Source organism: Amphiura filiformis, chromosome 1 (genome assembly GCF_039555335.1).
Source record: "Amphiura filiformis chromosome 1, Afil_fr2py, whole genome shotgun sequence".
Taxonomy (NCBI): domain Eukaryota; kingdom Metazoa; phylum Echinodermata; class Ophiuroidea; order Amphilepidida; family Amphiuridae; genus Amphiura; species Amphiura filiformis.
In genome coordinates this window covers 22,098,989-22,118,670 of record NC_092628.1, presented here as the reverse complement: position 1 = coordinate 22,118,670, position 19,682 = coordinate 22,098,989, and the positions used below count along the sequence as shown (strand labels likewise).

The window sequence follows — 19,682 nt, the reverse complement described above, 5'->3', positions numbered from 1 at the left end:
TCAACTGATAGAAAACCCCATCAAATCGCCAATAAGATGGAAACCCACTCTGAACAGTTAGGAACATATTTGCCATTATAATACTTTAGCTCTCTCTCGCCCTAAAGAGGTGAGGCGACCCATGTAATTAACTGATCGACCGAAAGACATCCGTGACACTTCGCATGTCCTGAATTTCTTTACTACTGTCACTTTTGATCAAATTCAACGGTAAGACACAGGAAGGCTTACTACATATTGAAGAAGTTGACCAGAAAATTCAAGCTTTGCTAAGACATATTGTTAAAGCTCATAAGCTTGTCAATAATAATCTTGGACATTTACGCCGCATATTGTGGTAAAGGAACTCTACCCTTATGGGTTCTCAAGGGGGCAAGCGATGGCTTTGCATGTCGTGCTTCTCTATTGGTAAGAAGGAATATTAGCTTAGTTCATATCAGCAACGTTGGATCATTGGTCACGGACGACCAATGCAAAAAATCCCTAATAATGTTGATTTTATTGACGAAATTTCGCTGCGTAAAGAACGTGAAGAATTTCAAATACTGCCATGAATTAAGGTGGTACTACACCCCTTGATAAATTTGTGACTATTTTTGCATTTTCTCAAAAAATAATAACACACTGGTAACAAAAGTTATGTATATTATAGGGGCAAGGAATCCAGTTACTACACCGGAATTTCAGTGACACAAGACAAGCGGTACGTTATTTATGATAAGAAAAGAGATACCACTAGAATGTACCTCATTTCTTAACATACGGTATATATAATGAACCACTTGTCTTATCACTGAAATTTCAGTGAAGTAATTGTATTCCTTGCCCGTATAATATACATAACTTTTGTTTGTTACCAGTGTGTAGTTATTTTTATTAGAAACATGCAAAAATAGTCACAAATTTTATCAGAGGGTGTATTACCACCTTAAAGGAAAAAATCACAAAAGATTGGAGAAATTTACAAATCATGTAACTAAAGTGTGTCTTTAATATTTCACAATATATACTTTGGTATTTGGAAAATGATTCTAAACTTATATCAATTGTTAACATTATTTTCACATAGATGGAAGTTATTTGCATTGTTGTACCTTACTTCCTTACGAACCTGCCTAAAAGTGTTTCAGTTGTCTCATCGGTTCTAAATAGCTTAAAATAGACTTGCAATTTTATATAAAAATTTGTACAAATATGTAATTTTGTATGGTGACCGTGTGCTTGTATTAAACTGGCCGGAAGCCGCGATGACTGAGTTAATATCGCCTTCACAAGACCTCTTGGGAATTTTCTGCGTACTTTACTTGTGTTCCTCCGAGAACATGGCGACATACACTCTGTATTGGATGAAAGCTTCCATAGATTTGTCGTGCAAACTTTACCTCATCCTCGAGAAGGCAGAAGAGGCTTTTACTCGTAGCAGTTGCGCTACTTATTATGTTGACATGCAAGTGTAGGAGAGACGTTTTGCTATAAAATGGAATAGCTGCCTTGTGTATTCAGTGGCGACACCATGATTTTCTGGAGGAAATTGATGAGGGAAAATAATTTTTTGAAGTAGAGGGGACAAAAATCAGAAATGTATTCCTGAATGTTGTGCATTTTTGACACAAATTTTAAATGTTCACGATTTTTATAGGGCAAGTGGAGGGGATTAAAGCCTGTGATTTTTGAGCATCCCACATACCCCCGTCACCACCACTTATGCACTTAATATTGTACTCCTACGATATTAATATCTTGCTGAAGTGTCCTAAGTATAAGCTTATATCGTTAGTTTTGCATGAAAGGAAAGTCAGAAAGAAATCCATCCATGCAGTACAACTATATGTGGCAGCTATCACCTTTCTTATCAAAAACAACTCTTCGGTCTTCACAACACCATATGTAACCTTTGACGCCATCCAATCCAAGCCTAGGTCAACTTGACTTGTTAAGCATCCTCTTTAGCCACGGTTCTTAAGCTATTTGAAGTACCTAAAAGGACCAGTACTTAGCTTCTAAACCTCTTTCTTCAAACACATCTACCTGTTGTACATTTTTTCTCTTCTTTTCTTTCAGATTTTCTCTTAAGTGGAGGCTGACCGAAAATGACTGAGAACTGACCTCAATTATTGGGCCAGATAAGGTAAGATGGGTAGATCAGGCGATACCTATAGGTTTCGTAAAGAGACACTTTAGTCATCTTCTGTTCAGATTAAATCGTCAGAAATTTCCAGGATTACATTAAGAAACGTTAAAGCTATACTAACCTTTCCTATACTTATATTAAATGTAATGCTTAATGCTAACACTATATAGCCAAAAATGTTTTCTATGCCAAGATTAAAGACAGATTTCAACGTATTTTCGTATTCAAGGACCTTTGATATGTCAAATAAGTCACACCTTCAAGACGTCAGCTTTGACCAATAGCCGTGTGACATGTACGTGCCTAAATGGCTTGACCAAACCACACACACGTGTCTCACAACTTAATCACGCACTCTGAATTTGATTAGCGCGTTAATACACGATTGCCTCAGTCCAACAATTTGAGTTTTTCCTTGCAATGATTTGATGGCATGATATAGCTCATAAATTGCTGATCCTAAAATAGCTTTGTTTGTACACATCAAAGAAGCAATATTTCAGATGATAAGATTTTTAAATTGTTAGTTTATTAGGCCCCTACATGTCAAAGGTATACTACCCATACCATGTTTATAAACAATATAGGGGGTTTGTATTTGGTTTGTGTGCGGTGGGGGTGTGTGTAAGGATGCGATTTGTTCTCTTTTGTGGGTGAGCGTGACGTGGTTGATGTGTATGTACATTAATTTTGAGAGGCAATGCTATACCTGGAAAACACGCTATAGCATCGTTTTTGCCTTGCATTAAAGAATGACAACTAATATGACATCGACTCTATCTATCTAATAAAGATCACAAGAATATGAAAGTTAATAATAATGCACCGATCACTTTAATTGGTGGAAAATTTGAACCTTAAAATAATACACCTTAAAGTAATACAAATTTGTAACATTAAATAATAACCATTTGCTTCTAAGTGCAGAAACATATCTATTGACTTATTTGAACTGTAATCAGTTATTTTTCTTTGACATACTTTGCAATATACTTTGAAGCATAATAACGACGCTTTAAATGAACGGTGAACCCTATTGTTGCATCTACATCCTTAGGACCAGTTAACAATTGCAATTTAGCATCACTCACCAACAAATACCTATAATAGATTTATCTGTTCCAACTTCGATGACACCTCTGTCACTTTGAAACATGTTAGAGTGATTTGATTTGCCAAGATTTGCCTTGATTTGCTAGGAATTGAACAGGTGCCATGTTCAATTCTTAGAAAATCAACGCAGCGTTGATTACAGATTTAATGCTTCATTTGCATTCACACCTACAAACCTGGGCTGCTGTCAGTGAATGGAATTTGTGCAGACTGACGTCACAAGGTGTCACCGTAGCTGGAACGTATAAATTGTGACACTTTCCCCCTAACACAATTAAAATTAACCTGTATAGTCTAATGTTTTCAAATTGATAGAGAGACAGTATAACAGACACAGGTCACTATATAAGTATTAATACACCATCTCCTCCAAGTTATTGTCATATTTTTATTATTCTTTATTACTTGACAAAAACGATGCTACAGTGGGTTTTCCAGGTATAGCATTGCCTCTCAAAACATTCTAGCGATTGTGATATTGTAATTAGAGTATAGGCGTACACATCCACCACAACATGACACCCTCAAAAGACAACGAATTGCGCCCTTTCACATGCCTCCCATGCCTCATTCACAAACCTTTAAACACCCTCCCCACACCACCACACCCTACACTGTTTGTATAATATCGTATGGCTAATACTTTTGACATGTAATAAACTAACAATTTAAAATTCTTATCATCTTAAATATTGCTTCTTTGCATGTGGTACAAACAAAGCTATTTTAGGATCAGCAATTTATGAGCTATATCATGGCATCAAATCAATGCAAGGAAAAACTCAAATTGTTGGACTGAGGCAATCGTGTATTAACGCGCTAATCAAATTCAGAGTGCGTGATTAAGTTGTGAGACACGTGTGTGTGGTTTGGTCAGGCCATTTAGGCAAGTACATGTCACACGGCTATTGGTCAAAGCTGACGTCCTGAAGATGTGACTTGTTTTGGTACATCAAAGCTCCTTTAACATCAAAATACTGTACCTTGAAGTCTTTCTTCAAAAGCTTTGAAATATGTCTTTAAAAAGCTTTTTAACATACGTGTGTTTTCATTCATTTGAGCGACAATGTTTCTCAATAGAACTCACTACATATACTATTATGTCAATCACATGCATTGTTTTAATCCCGAATTGAATCAAATTGGTTCAAAAACTTCTATGGCTTTTTTTAAATCTCAATTTACTTATTTAATTAATTTAGGCAGATAGAATATAATTTACGATTGTTTGTCAAAAAAACACTTAAAGTAGTATATCAATCATGCTCACAGTTGTCAAAATATTTCTTTGTATTGTTGATTATTTTCAAAAGGCAACAACACCCATATTCTATAAACTCTCCTTGAGCATCAAGGACAGCGGAAAAATTAAGCGAACAGGAAGCGTAAAATCTCAGTTAAAGCCTATCAACATACATTAAGATAAGGACAAATGCCACAGAATTAAGTGGAATATTAATGAGGCCTCTATAAATAAATTGTGGATTGATGTCAACCCTATTGAGTTCTCTACTTGGTTGATAATAATTAATGACCACAGAGGATAACCATCAACTTTGTATTTCTGCAATATTTTCAGCAAAAACTTCAATGTATCATTGTTCAAAAGTTGTCATGAACACAACTTTGTATTTCTACAATATTTTTTCAGCAAAAAATTCTTCAATGTATCATTTTTCGAAAGTAGCCAGGAACAAGCAAAACAACTGGAACGGACACTGCTCGATTATTCCTAACCAATCCTAATGAAATCTACAGACTGATCTCTAAGTAACTCACCATAATCCCATTATTCTACCTTTAACCCGTAAATGGGGGAAATTTTCAAGTAACTGTTTAATCCCTAAGGCACATCGAATCCACCTAGATCCAATACTTAATCTGTTGTCGTCCATGACATATGTAGATTCGTATCTCTCGTTGATTCCTTAGGGTGCATGAAACCCTCTGAGTACAGGGGTCAATTTATTGCAGACGACCAAAATGGACACAGGCAATGGGATCTCAGTATCGTCTGTCAGTACAAAGCTCTTTGACCCCAATAAGCTTATAAAGTCACAGAATGACCTTTGCTTGTTAAGCGACAAAAACTCATACTCCTCAATTTGAGATCAGCTTTTGAACTCTTGTTGTTTGGCGGAGCTTATTGAATTTGGTAATGTGGTAAGGTGTAATTTTGGCTGATATGGAGGCAATAAGCAAGATAAGATGGATTTTGTTTGTCGATGTCGCAACATATTCAGGAAGTACAGTGTCGTGTAAGGTTCCAAGTAAGAATTGTGGTCCCCCAAAAAAATCATTAAAGAGGAAGTCCCACCAGAGCAGTTCTTCTTGGGTGAACCAAACCTGCCTGGTTATCAAATTAATCAGTGTTTTCTCTGAATTTGACAGGTGCTAATTGATTTTTAATGTTATCGCATCAATTAGCACCTATCAAGTTCCGAGATAACCTTGTCACTGATTAATTTGATAACCAGGCAGGTTTGGTTCACCCCAGAACTGCTCTGGTGGGGGCTTCCTCTTTAAGCATTCTGATTTATTGCTATTGATATGATCAAATTTAACATGTTACAATCATTCGAATGAGACGAATAGGGGTAGATGATAACAATACAAATCCCTTTTCAAAGGGATGTGTCGGTAACGGATGAATTACAATGAGTAACATCAGATACTCTGATCCGTATACTTATTGACAGGTGCGGCGTTTTTATTTTGGACACGTTAAATAAAAAGAAATATCCGCGTTTTCAGTTTGGCTACAAATTCATTTCACCAAATATTGAATGATCTAATTTGTAATTTTTTTTTATTTTGAAGATTTTATTCTCTTGTGAAAGAACAACGATACAATATGCTCTTTCACACTATAAAACTGTTTGTTCAAACCATGTAATCCTGAACTCCCATAATTCTAGTTTATATATATTATAAAACAATTATTCACTGCTAATCTTGAACTCAAACAAACATTACAGTAAAGGGTTACAGATTAAGCTAAAACGTTTCAAAACATGAATATTTCATGTAAGACTTGTATGCGAACATTTATAATGAGCCATAGCAATCCCCAGTGCCAGAGTTCAATAACCTCCATTCGGAAGTCTCAAGTTGGCCACATATTGGGATAACGGAATTGTGCCCTTACAGATGAGTCTATTAGGGATGCAAGCGATGTCACCATGACATCAGCTTAAAGAAAGCCGATCGAAGATTGATGACTCCGACTAAAACAAAAAGTAATTTAGTAAAAAAGGAGTGACCACTCCTTTTTATTTATTTTATAAGTAAGTGCCTAAGGGTTCGACTTTTTCTATGGAATGCTTTTAGCAAATTCTCAAAATTCATGGGAAATTTATCCTGTTATATGCAACGAGTATTGAGAATGTAATGAATTGACTTTTCAACTTCATTTCATACTATGTAAAACGTAAAGAAACAGGAAAGCAAAGAAGGAAAATGCGCTATAAAACTGAATACTATTATATTCCTTTGCTAATTTTATTTGTATGACATTAATTTTAATTGTTAGAAAATATAATTTGAACATTGGTTGTTAAATGCCGAATTATAGAACCATAATTTATGTATTTTGAACCAATAGTGCACGAAGACGGACAGTGAATATGATGATGAATGGGTGGCAAATATAGGCAAACTCTACGGAAGTATCACTACGGGCCATACGGTTCACTCAACATAAAGAAATAGTAACGATATAAAATAAGGAAATAGTTAAAACAACTCAGGATCTCATCAACTCATGAAATCTGTTCAATTTTCACGGTGTCATTATTAAAATGCAAATCCAATCGCCATTTCTTTTTATCTCGAGTTCCTGAGTTCCCGACTTAAAGTCAGGAAGTCAGGAACGCGTGAACTCGAGATCTTGACTAATTCCTGAGTTATAAAGTGAACCGCATGGCCCTTAATTTCTTCCGTAGAACCCAACCACATGTTGCAATGATTTATTTTAATAGATCGACTTGTGCACGACAATAACGATGCTACAGTGCGCTTTCCTGGTCTTGGGTCGCCTCTCAAAAATATTTTACTGATAATTTTTACATGCTTATATAAACTCGTTCACAGGCACAAACATCCCTACACACCATCTACACAGGTACACACCGTGTTCTACTATAGACTTAACTGAAGGGTTTTTTGGGTTTTTTTCAAAATCTACTTTTTAGTCTAGTTCCATAAAATTTTGTCGTAATCATTGCGTCATGTGGCTCTCAGAATATAAAACCACAATAACTGTTCCAAACATTGTGGACCTTATATTTTTAATAAATATGATATATTTATTCAAATTTAAAATTCCGTTATTATGAAGAATATGATGATATCTTAAAATTCATGATCATGTTTTCAAGTAATCAATTAAAACATTGCGTCTGGTCTAAATTAATTGAACACATAAAAGTCCCATATGGCTGAAATCATTCACTTTTATAATGACGTACGTCAAATTATATATCTCTAATTATCCTTTTTCACATAACGTAATTATGTCAAATTAGATGTTTCTAATTATCCTTTGTGACACCAGCAGTTTTTATACTGATCTTGGTTGGTTATATTGACGCAAAATAAGAAGATGCATCAATACAAAAGTCCCATGTGCAGTGATCTCCTTATGCAAAATGGGAGAAAGAAAATGGACAGCGAAAACAAATGTTTGGAAAAATTTACACATCTGGAGAAATATCTCTAAAAGAACTTTATTTTTCTATTCAAGAACGTTGCACGTTTATGGATTTCATGTAGAAACATGTGCAACAAAAGGAAACAATGCAGCACCTGCATGGGCTCGTCCGGGAGTCGAACCCGGGACCTCTCGCACCCGAAGCGAGAATCATACCACTAGACCAACGAGCCGTTGTTGTAGATGTCATTCAGTAATTAAATAATAATAATAAGAAGGCACAATGAAGGAGGAACGAGAGGAGGAAGAAGGAGAAAGTGTAACCATACAAATGATAATACAAAACATTATTTTGTTTAATATTCTATAATAATTTACGTAATTACTAGTGATTCAATTGACGTTCTGCGTCTCTAATTTACCATTGTCACATGTTCCTTGTTTGTAAATAATTAGAGTATTTTGGTATAATAAGAAATTATCTCAACGCTTTTAGATTTAACATCTTATAATTACAATCTCCTCCCTTGTTTGTGACGAAACGAGTCTTCATTTGACACAAATACGGTGGGAAAATGCCGCTTAATTGATTTATGTTAATTAAACATAATTCATGAAATTTGTCCCATAATTACGATGAGATTTTGCCCAAACATTGTAATTATCATCTTTTAAGAAAAACCATTACTCGACATACCAATGACTACATAATGTGGAATATTCCTCAAATATAATATTTATTTAACATAATATTTTCAACAAATGCATAATAAAGTTCTTTTAAAACACCCTTTTAAACTGCCAGATTTCTTACTGCATAGAAAGAATAAAATGTAAAATTTTCACATTGAAATTCAAAACATCCCTTTTAGCATTTCCACGTACAAAAGTCTACTCACTTTATTATTCGTTAAAGAATTAAGATTAACTGATTCTGTTTTGTTCAAAATGTGTTGCAATATTAATATATAACTGAAACATTCTTCAATTCTGTCCCCTAACCGTATACATACGCGAGCAGGAGAATAAATTTGTCGCATAAAAATGCATGATTTTGACATTTTAGGGAGTTTATGATAACAACCTTGTCGATCTCACGCGCTGGCATGATGACAAAAATCAAGTTACTGGCCTAGATTCTAAATAATCAGAAAGATATTGTTACATGTAAACGTATAAATATCAGTGAAATCAATCCCTTATTTAACGTATGATAAAATCATCACTTGACATGCACGCTGTACTATATTTGACGCTCAAAATCCCTAAATTGAGCAACAAGTTATGAAATCAATACATCAAATATAAATTAACACTTCTGAAATCACACCATAAAAACAAATAAGTTGGGTAACAATTCGGTGAAAAAAATTGCGACATTACGATGATGTTAGTCAAAAGAGGCACGGTATATGTAACATATTCAATGACGTTATTGCTATTTCACGATTATTAATATCGAATTTGGGAAAATTTGCATTCGTACCGTTCTGTTATCATCTTATACAACAGAATTAGACCAGCTTTTCTGAAATGAAAAAAAAAATATCACTGCCTTTAAGTATAAACCGTCAAGTCATTTTTTTTCTGTTAATTTCATAATGATCTCAGTTGGTTAAATTTTAAACAGACGATAGCATGCGCGTGGGGGTGTGTAGGGGTGCGTGGTGGGGTGTGTGAGGCGGGGATGTGGGTAGGGGCTAGGGAGGGGTGTACTGGGGTGGGATGCGTAGGAGTAAGGCGTGCAGGTGATAAGTGTGCGAGGAATGGGGTGTCTATGTGTCCGTATATATAATGTGGATAGGTATTTCACAAATTACAGGAAGTGGTATAAAACTACATTAGGCCTACTGATTAACTTACTCTCCTTCTTAAAATCTTTAAAAGAGTCACTGAACAACTTGCCTATTTCTTATTCCATTGTCTTTAAATACCGTGTTCTAATTAGTGGCCTGTTAGTTCATTAAACACCGACGTGGAGAACGACATTTTGACCAACCTATCTACCCAGTGAATTAACCGGACAAATTATTCCCCTTTGTGCATGTGTGTATGTACGCAGATTATAATTAAGCCATATTCATATATTCGTCTTCCCAATCACGCAGCGTAGAGTCCTTCTGCCATCCTTATAAATTAATATCCAAATTCAATTAATTTATCAAGAGAGGAGAGGAGAAGTAGAACCATTAGCCGTGTAATTAGGCGTATTATCTGACATAATCAGGCTGATTAAGAACTAACGCTACCTACCGGGTAATGGCTATGACAAGATAATGACATCAATAAAACCATATATTATGATAATATCATAATTAGGGGCACGTTTCTGGATTAAGGAAGCTGTTGTATGTCTTCGCAGATGGATAATTTGTTTCCTTATTTTCTTCATAGCATAGATTCCCCTGACAGATGGTGTATGCAAATCTATTGCACACCTGGACGCTCTCAGAAATGAAAGTTGTATAAAAAAGGACTTATAAATATTTTTTTTGTCCTCAATATTGAATCCTCAAGAAAAAAAGTTCTCAAAAGGTTTTTTAACCCTTTTAGAACCATTTTTGGCATTATAAAGAATATTTTTGGCTCGCTATTGAACATTCCATAGAGGACATGTGTTAGATCCTTTTTGCTGGAAGTGGAAGACCTTCCATACAGGGGTGTAAATTTCAAATGGGTCACCAAATCAAGTAAACCCATTTAAAATTCACAATTTAAGATTAAAGTAATGTCTTCCATGGGGGTGTATGAATTTCAACTGGTATAGCGTTCCTTTCAAGAGTTCATTTTCCAAATAGTTTTATCATGAAAAATACAAAGCTAACATTGGAAACGTCTTATTTCTCTTGCATATACATGGATACCGAGAACAGGTCTTTCAAAATACAATAATGAACAAAGTAAAATACTAATATGACCTGACCACTTTGAAAATCTAAAGAATGAAGCTATAAAGCTTGTTGCAAAGAACCGATTGAGTGTTTTGCAAAAGATAAAACAATTTGTGGTCCAAAGTAGTTATAAGAGCATGGAAAAATGTTCAATAACTTGTTTACTTCATTTGATGCATAAAAGTCATTATATAACGACCCACCATATAACGCATTCAACAATTCGTTTAACCATTTACCTTGCCAATGTACGTTCAGGAAATACTCCCTAACATTTTCTAAATATTTCATCGTTTATGCATTTTTTGTCTTGCAGATTTGAGATATAGATTAGATATAACATCTGACTACATCAATGTACATATAGGTACAAACATTCGTAGTATTGATTCAGTTGGTCTTAACAACATATGTGATATTTTAGACGAATACTATAACAAAAAACTCCATCACAACGAAATACATAACTCAGTAATCATAGTAATTAATTTAGCGCGTTAAAGACCACCTGATGCTTCCGTCCCACTCCCTCTGGGAACAAAACAACATGTCCGACAATATTAAATTGAGAAACCTAATGCCTCGCAGGGAAAGAGAAAATGACCAAGTCTGGATATGTTTGTATTAGGTCTATTATGTAAATGGGCTTATTAGATGTATGGCTTCAAGCATGAGCAAGATGCATAATATGCTTCTGCATTATTTTTATATGTCTCTGTCCGGGGTCTCTCAGTGTTTCTCTTTTAAATAAAATCCAATGTTTTTGCCCGATTCGACCGAGTTTCAGGAAGCGAACTCAAATTTTAATTGCATTAAAGTATAACATTTCTGAGTTTGCGATAATAATGTCTGTAATCCAGTGAATTTGAGACATAAATCTAACTAATTGGTAAAATCCATATACCTGATTAGTCATTATGTAATGAAATATTGAGAACAAAACCCAATTTATAACAAAAATATTTCTGATGAGATGATCCACTGCACTGTACTAGTTCTAAATCACGTTTTAATGATTGTATTTTAATCTTGGTTTGATGGATTTTCTTACGAGCATTAACTGAATTTAATATTCTTTTTTATATAAATTTTGTTTTGCTACTTCTTGTAGAACAATATGATACTTAATTGGGCTATTCCTGTTAATATCATACACCCCCTATGAAAGACAAGACCTTAATCTCTCACATAGGGGGTGTGAATTTCATAAGGGTTTACCTGAAAGGAACTCCATTTGAAATCTTTACTCCCTGTGCGAGAGAATAAGATCGTGTCTTCCATATAGTAGTATATGGATTTTAAATAGAATGGCCCATTTTCCATAGCATTGAACATTGTCGACATACATCAATATTGAACTTCCATAAAAATATAAATTGTGCATGTCCACTCAGATAGAAGGCATTTATACGTATTGAAAGAAGAAAGAATGAATGCGAGATTTATATTTTTTCTATGGCGGCCGTCACTATAAAGCACTATAACTACTGAGCTATAGCTGCAGACATATTAACACTCCACCACGTGGTTTAAAGTGCCAACATTTTTTTCAAACTAAGCAAATTTTAGATTTTATAGAATTTTTGGAATTTAATTAAAGAAATGAATTAAGTACACATATGCTTAGTATTGGTTCTGTAGTTCTTGACATAAGGGTTGAACAAATTAAAAAAAGAATCTGATTTTTGGCAATATTGTACAATGTAGCCGCATGCCGTGTTTAAATACATAGCGCGAATATTTCTTAGGGTTGCATTGATTGGCACATGTAATTCATTTAAATTTACTCATATAGAAATCCTGACTTTCAAAAAGCACTACAACAAATGTATTTATTCTTAAAATAACACATCGATTTTCAAAGGCTGCTGACAAAATATATGGCAAAAGAAAAACGAAATCCGATGGGAGACTCGGAGAGAGAAAGAGCGCGAGAAAAACGCTTGTCGTATCAAAACCGCATGTTTGGCTTTATACTCGGAGAATATAAGACTGTGTGCTTTGAATAGGATTATAATATATTACATTTGAAATTATAACACTACAAATCTGACTGATTTGTATAAAGTTGACCGTCAATTTGTCACATCGATATCAATTATATTCGTGACACGTACAGAATGCTGATTTGATGGTTGCCAAATTCAACAGATATAACGCCCTTTATAAACGTTTTGTCGATATTACAACCTTGTTTTCAATAATGTGCGTATATTGGGGAACCCTTTGGGGGTAAAAGCAGGGGAAAGCTAAAAGGAAGGAGCGGCATAAAGAATTATTAAAGAAAAAAGGGCGGAAAATTTTCAAAAATGCTTAACAATTGTGAAACAAATGCAAGCTCGGGTTATCGGGTTATCCAAACCATTAAAACAAAATTGGCCAACCTTTTCGGGTTGTGGAAGGGGCGGCAAAATTTCGGGTAATAGAAATAGAAAAAACGTGTAATGGTTTCACAACATTTCAGTATTATGTGAGAAGCAGTGGCATAGTAGGGGCAAGGGGCAGCGGCCCCTGTGTGAGAAATCTTGCCTCCACTTGCCCACCTTGTGGGATATGGATGCTGGCCGCCCTATTCTTTAATTTCTTTAATTTATCTTGACTTTGACCATGTTGACTTTGAAGGAGAAACAAAATACAGGATAATTTTGTATCATATAAATCAAGATCAAAATCAACCTTGATTTTGTTTGAAAACATCGTTACAAAATGAGCTTTTATTGCAAAATAATTATATTCCATCATTGAGACTTTTTCTTTCTTGATATAAACCAACTCAGATTTGATTTTGACGAAGAAAAACACGTATTGTGTTTTGTTTCCATCAATATGTTATTTGTTTTGTTTGTTTATTTTGGTCCGATCATTCCCAATGGGAAACTCTGCAGGTTAAGCAGGTCCAAGCCTTACATTTGGATATTCCAGTTGACGGGATTATTAATCTTCCACACAAGCTGTGTAAATTTCAAATGGGGGGGGGGGACCTGAATGGATGATTCCAATTGAAATGTACACAAACTGTGTAGGAGATTAATGTTATGTCTTCCGGATTTCAACTGGAATAGCCGATTCGCCAGGCTGGTATACCAGTCAACCTTTACGTAGTTCAGAAAATGTCATGTATCTGTCTTGTGTCTTGTCAAATCCTTTGACCGTTTTTTGCTCAAGAATATATCATGCAAATTATATATTAAGAATGAGTGCATTGAATGTTCTAAAACACGTGTTTTTACATAATTTTTAGAATTTTGGCAAACAACACAAAGCAAGAAGAGACATTATATTCATTATAAATATATCAAACCCTCTGATAAAATAATTATCCGAATGTCCTCTATTGTCCTTTTAAAAAGAAATAAAGCTGCTACGTGATCAGTGACCAAAGAAACCATGTGACAAGTTCATGAGTTATGTACTTGCAGCATGAAATGATGTAATCCTTTTCTGGCTCATATGTTTTCCGTAGACTTCCGGTAAATAAGCATGATATAACAATTTTTTTTCTCAAAACTTTCATAATTTCAATTTTTTTCTAAATCATATTAAAAGTATATATACAAAATAAGTACAAGCAACCCTATCATTAGTAAATTTTCTCTAGAGATTCCATCGTAATTTGCAGAATATCTTTCAAGCACTTAATGACTTTACTGAACAGAGAACTTCTTTGCTTTTGCATCTAATGATTAAGATACTTGCGAGGAGAAAATTCAATATCATTTTTAATCATCGTTTGTGTGTTTGATGTTGGCGTGTACAATGTATTTGTCTTTATTCGCCGTCACCTAATAGGAAGAGAAATTATTAAAGGAAACGTATAGGAAATTGTGCAGAAACTCATTATTAACTCTTACACCGTTTGCGACTGATGTATAATACATTTGAGTGCTTCTAATGTCATGGAGAAAAGAAAATGCTATAATTGATGTGGAATATATCGGAGATGGTTGATGGCTTGGTCAGGAGGTTGTAAGCCTTTCATAAAGAAGCCATCATATACCTTCAACTCGTGAATAAATTACGCTGTAAAGAGTATTTTTTGTGAGTATTTATTTTGATAATTACCGATGTAGTTTAAAGGATACTAGTATGTTAAATTTGGAATTTAATTTGGAGAACCGGTATCTTATTATTTTTTTTTAAAGTGTTGTAATTAGGGGCTCATTGTATGTTGTACTTCCATTAACTAATTTCAATTTTAAACTATTTCGGGCAACGGTTGAAGGCTACTATTTAAACGTTCGCTTAACAAACTTCCGAGATGATAATAATATCGTATTATATTAAAAAATACATGCATTTACCAAATATGGCTGAAATTCTCTCATTTGAATACAAAAGATAATATTGCTTGTTGTTTTTCTCAGCCTTCCTTGAGAAAATACATTCATTCATAAGGAAGAAAACGCGTTGCTATCTCCACTAAAAGACCATTGTAGGTCTGTTATCTGTATACGACAGCGTTTTCCTTTTTCTGAAAGATATAGTATTTTGCAATCCCAAGTAGATAGTACTATAATATCTACAGAAGATGTTATTTCAGATTGTAGTAATTTTATTATCTTTCAGAAGAACTCGCTATCTTCAGTATATGGCATTAAACTTCAGACGATGGTATTTTCAGAGTGTAGCATTTTTATATATTCAGAAGACAGCATTTTACTACCTTCAGTTAGAATTTTACTATCTTCAGAAGATAACCTTTTTACTATCTTCAGAAGATTGTACTTTTATATCTTCAAAAGATTACATTTCACTATCTGCAGAAGATAGCATTTTACAATCTTCAGAAGATGGCGTTTTATTATCTTCAGATGATGGCATTTTAGGCATTTTACTATCTTTACAAGATGATAGCATTTTACTTTTTTCTTTCTTCAGAAGATAGCGTTTACTATCTTCAGAAGAAAACTTTACATTTTACTATCGTCGATAGCATTTTACTAACTTCATAAGATAGCATTTAACTATCTTCAGTAGATAGCATTTTACTATTTTTACTACCTTTCATTGTTTTGTGGCTTAATGTCTATACTAAGAATAATTATATTCACTATATTTGGTGTTAGAATATAATCATTATACTTAAAATTGCCCATATAAGATATTGCGTTATAAGTCAGATGTGTGTCTTCAGACATGTGATTCCCATTCCTTGTCATTATTTACCTTTTTCTTAGTTTAATTTATGTTCTAAATATATACATATATATATATCATATCTTCCTTCTATAGAGGTCTTTTACTACCCATATACCTAGATATGTAGGTGAAGCTAGATATGCTAGTCACTCTGATATCATCTTCTATAGCAGAATAATATGGCAACTATACTATGTGTTGTGAATATGTATAATGCAATCTGGTCTCTCTTGCGTATTCAAACTCTGATTTATTCAGTGTACAATAGTCTCTTTCCTTGAGAGAATAATTATTATTACACTCACTGATATTAAGAAAACCTATACTACCTCCCTCTAGATTTCCACTGACATAATACATTGCACACCGATGCTATGAGTTTCAAAAATCACTTGACATTCAAAAAGTCAAAATTCCAGCATCCGCGTCAAATGTATCTCAAGAGCTGATGGTCGACTACTAGGCATGTTTGTGACTGTTTACATGCATTTTTGGTTAAATCTTAAATCAAAATCTTTTGAAATTTGATTCTTATTTTGAAATTTGGGTTTTGTCTTAACCTGTTGTTGAGCAATCGTCATCGGTTGGTTAAGCTTAGATTTCGTCATACATGTGGATTTTTTCTTGCTATCATGCTGTGAGCGGTAGCCAATTATGGTGCTATTTGACTTAGACTACAAGGGATGATTTCCCATTCTGCAAGGCCTAACGGGACATTTGATGGGTATATAAACGGGACACGGGAAGTGGAGAATAATGAGCCTGGATCGATGGGAAGTACACAAACCGGTGGTGATGATGGTGGTGATTCTTTTTTTAAAGTCGTGTCGGCTGCTACGGAGATTGCGCTTGTGTGTGTCGCTCTGCTGTTGCTGAATCAGATATAAAGAGGCGTGGCTTTGAAATGACAGCAGTAAAGAGCTTAGCTCACGAGCGTACGTGGTTGTTCGGCAGGTAGCTAGCGCAAAGCGGGAAAATGAATGACCGAATAGTGAAAATAATTCTGTCGCTAACGTTCATCTGTTTGTCATCAGTATGCAGCCAGCTCTCCGTGCCGTAACATGTGTGGACAAGAACGCCCTGGCTCCTCTTGCCAGAGTTATCTGTTTATACCTGATGATGAGAGAAAAGACAGATATGCAACATATTGAACACCACATTTTGCCTTCACCTGATACTGTTTAAGAGAGAACGACAGAGTTGCAACAGTAATGAGCAGCAAGTTTTACGTGCCGATTTTTCCCGCGCTTTCACCTTAGCAGACGACACAACGTCGTCTGGAAAAAATGATGAAATAATTCGCCGCTTCTAACAATATGGATTGTCATTTCACATTTTCTTCTTTTTTCTCTTTCTACTTAAAAGCTATCAACAGAAACCCGATGTCACGCGTTACTTCAATTTGAGAGGGAAAAAAGTGTGCATGTGCAGGAAAATCACAAGAAACCTGTGTAGTCTGTGAAGTAAGTGTGTTTCCTCGTGTTGCAGCATTTGAGTCCTCGGCATACAACAGCAGCGGCAATGTTCCATTAATAATCGCTATTTCAGCACGCTCCGTGAAGAGGTCAGATTCTGCGAGGCAAGTAACGCGTCAATACAGTCACATTGTATCTCCTCATCAACACTTTATTAACGTGGAGCAGTGAGGTAAAGCTGTCTGCATAAAGGTGAGTTTTAGCATCTCTTTTTGCCTTTTACACATAATGCAAGAACCGATTTGTTATTACACTCATATACACGTTTCAACTCTCTTTAATGTACCATATGGACGATTTGTGTTCAATGTATAGTATATCCCCTTATCGCATAAGAGTGGGTTCGTAACATGTCTATAGCGCACAAACGCCCGTATCGAGAATCAATTGAACATCACTAAGGTTTTATAGCGCGGAATGGTTGGACGAATTCAGGGGTTTTGCTTGTTTTAAACGCAACCATATGGTGTTGGTTTACAAGCTTTTTATAATCTAGCAAAAGGATGGGCACGGTTACAGGAAATTCTCCTTAGGAAATCGGAAGGAGTGCTAGTAATCCTGCACTACACAATCGCTATGGAAGAGTATTAATGGACTATCACTATAATTTTATCTACTTGTAGCTCGACTGAGTATTAACCCTGCCATGTCGTCTAAACAGACATTAAATCTATTTGACAATCAATATACAAAAAAAAATACTCAAAATTGTGTTTATTGGAAATCTTGTTTTAAAATAAGAACAAACGAGGCAAGATATGGTCCAGTGGTTCTTGGGATCACAATTGTAATTTTGCGTCTATAAATAAGCATCAGGTATAGTTTGTGCTTCGTGATATGTTGAGAAAATTATTAATGAAGTCATCTCGTGACGGGGTAACGGTAGCTTGCCTGTCGCCGGTGCTCACTGCAACAAGCTTGTGATAATGATGATGGCGATGATGGTAGTATAGTAGTAAGAGATAAAATGTTAACAAATTTCATGACAAAGTCAGTGATATATTCCGAGCTGGCTAATTATTATTATCAAGTTGAATTACCTGAGGGATTGTTCATGGCTCATATAATGAAATTTGGATTGAGTTCAGTTGCAGACGTAAGATATTTTGCTATAGAGTTGGAGTTATATGATACTCTGAGGTTATAAAGGGCATTAATTTATTAACGCTATAGAACAGAATTGTACTCAATCAGGTTTCTTGACATAATGAGGATTTGTATTACCTTGCCACGATAAAATATGAAAATTATGCATTTTAGAGAAAATCATCTTAAGTGAAATTGACTTGTATTATATAAATCGTGAATAGAATTTTACACAATAGGAGAGTAACTGCTGATTTTTTCGCTTACAAATATCTAAACAAATAATCTAATTTAGATGATGTTTGCCAATATCAAATTACTTTGAAATGGAAATTAAGATCATTAGAAGTATCTTTTAATATTTTAATTTCATATCCTGTTGATTGGTAATAAAGTGTTTTCAAGAAATTGTGATATATATAAAAGGTCAGCGACTTTAAAATGCTAAAGGACTTATTGGAATTACAGCGTATCTCACTGAACTCACTAAAATAAAGGAATTGTCCGAATTACATCAAATGTCACTGAACTCATAAAAGTCAGCAAGTTCATATTAATTTGTTTGCATACAAATATGTTAACGACTTAAAAATATGAAAATGATATTTTGTTTATTATCAGTTAGCAGAAATTAATGTTTTAAATTGATTTATCGGAATTGCAAGAGCTCTAAGCCAAAAAATGCATTTTTGTACCTATTTTATGCACAATAAGTTTATAATCTCAGTGTGACCAAAATCTTTCAGCAATATCGACAAAGAGTTCATATTACATCACGCGATATGATAAACCTTGCATAAAAAACCAATCACTGTATCCTCTCTAGGAGTATTTTCAATGATGTTACTGACAAATCTGTACTTTCTGATAATTGCTAAAATAAAACCATACTTAGATTTATTATTCAATATTAATGTCATGGCTCTGTGCTTAATGACCGTATCGGTTTTAAAACGTTCAGGTTGACTTAGCTTTTTCTGCACATGCAAGCATAATTCGATGTCATATAAAACTGAATTAGCAGACTGCACTGATACATCGTGCTATACTGCATATTGTTAACTGCTGTTCATAATTCTCCGAATATTGAATTTGTCGTTGAGGCGTCTGGTTACAGGTAACACCGTAGCAGTAGATATTGTTATCCATATTTTGTTACTAACCCCAATTTTTCAGGGGTAGATTATGTATTGAGA

The 19,682-nt window shown here is 34.5% G+C and overlaps 1 non-coding gene across 1 annotated transcript; it reads right to left on the bottom strand.

Annotated features, from left to right (window-relative positions):
* Nucleotides 1-8,056: 8,056 nt before the first annotated feature.
* Nucleotides 8,057-8,128, bottom strand: Trnap-cgg (transfer RNA proline (anticodon CGG)). Its single transcript has one exon. It is a non-coding gene; the product is annotated as a tRNA-Pro (tRNA).
* Between the last annotated feature and the right edge of the window lie 11,554 nt (nt 8,129-19,682).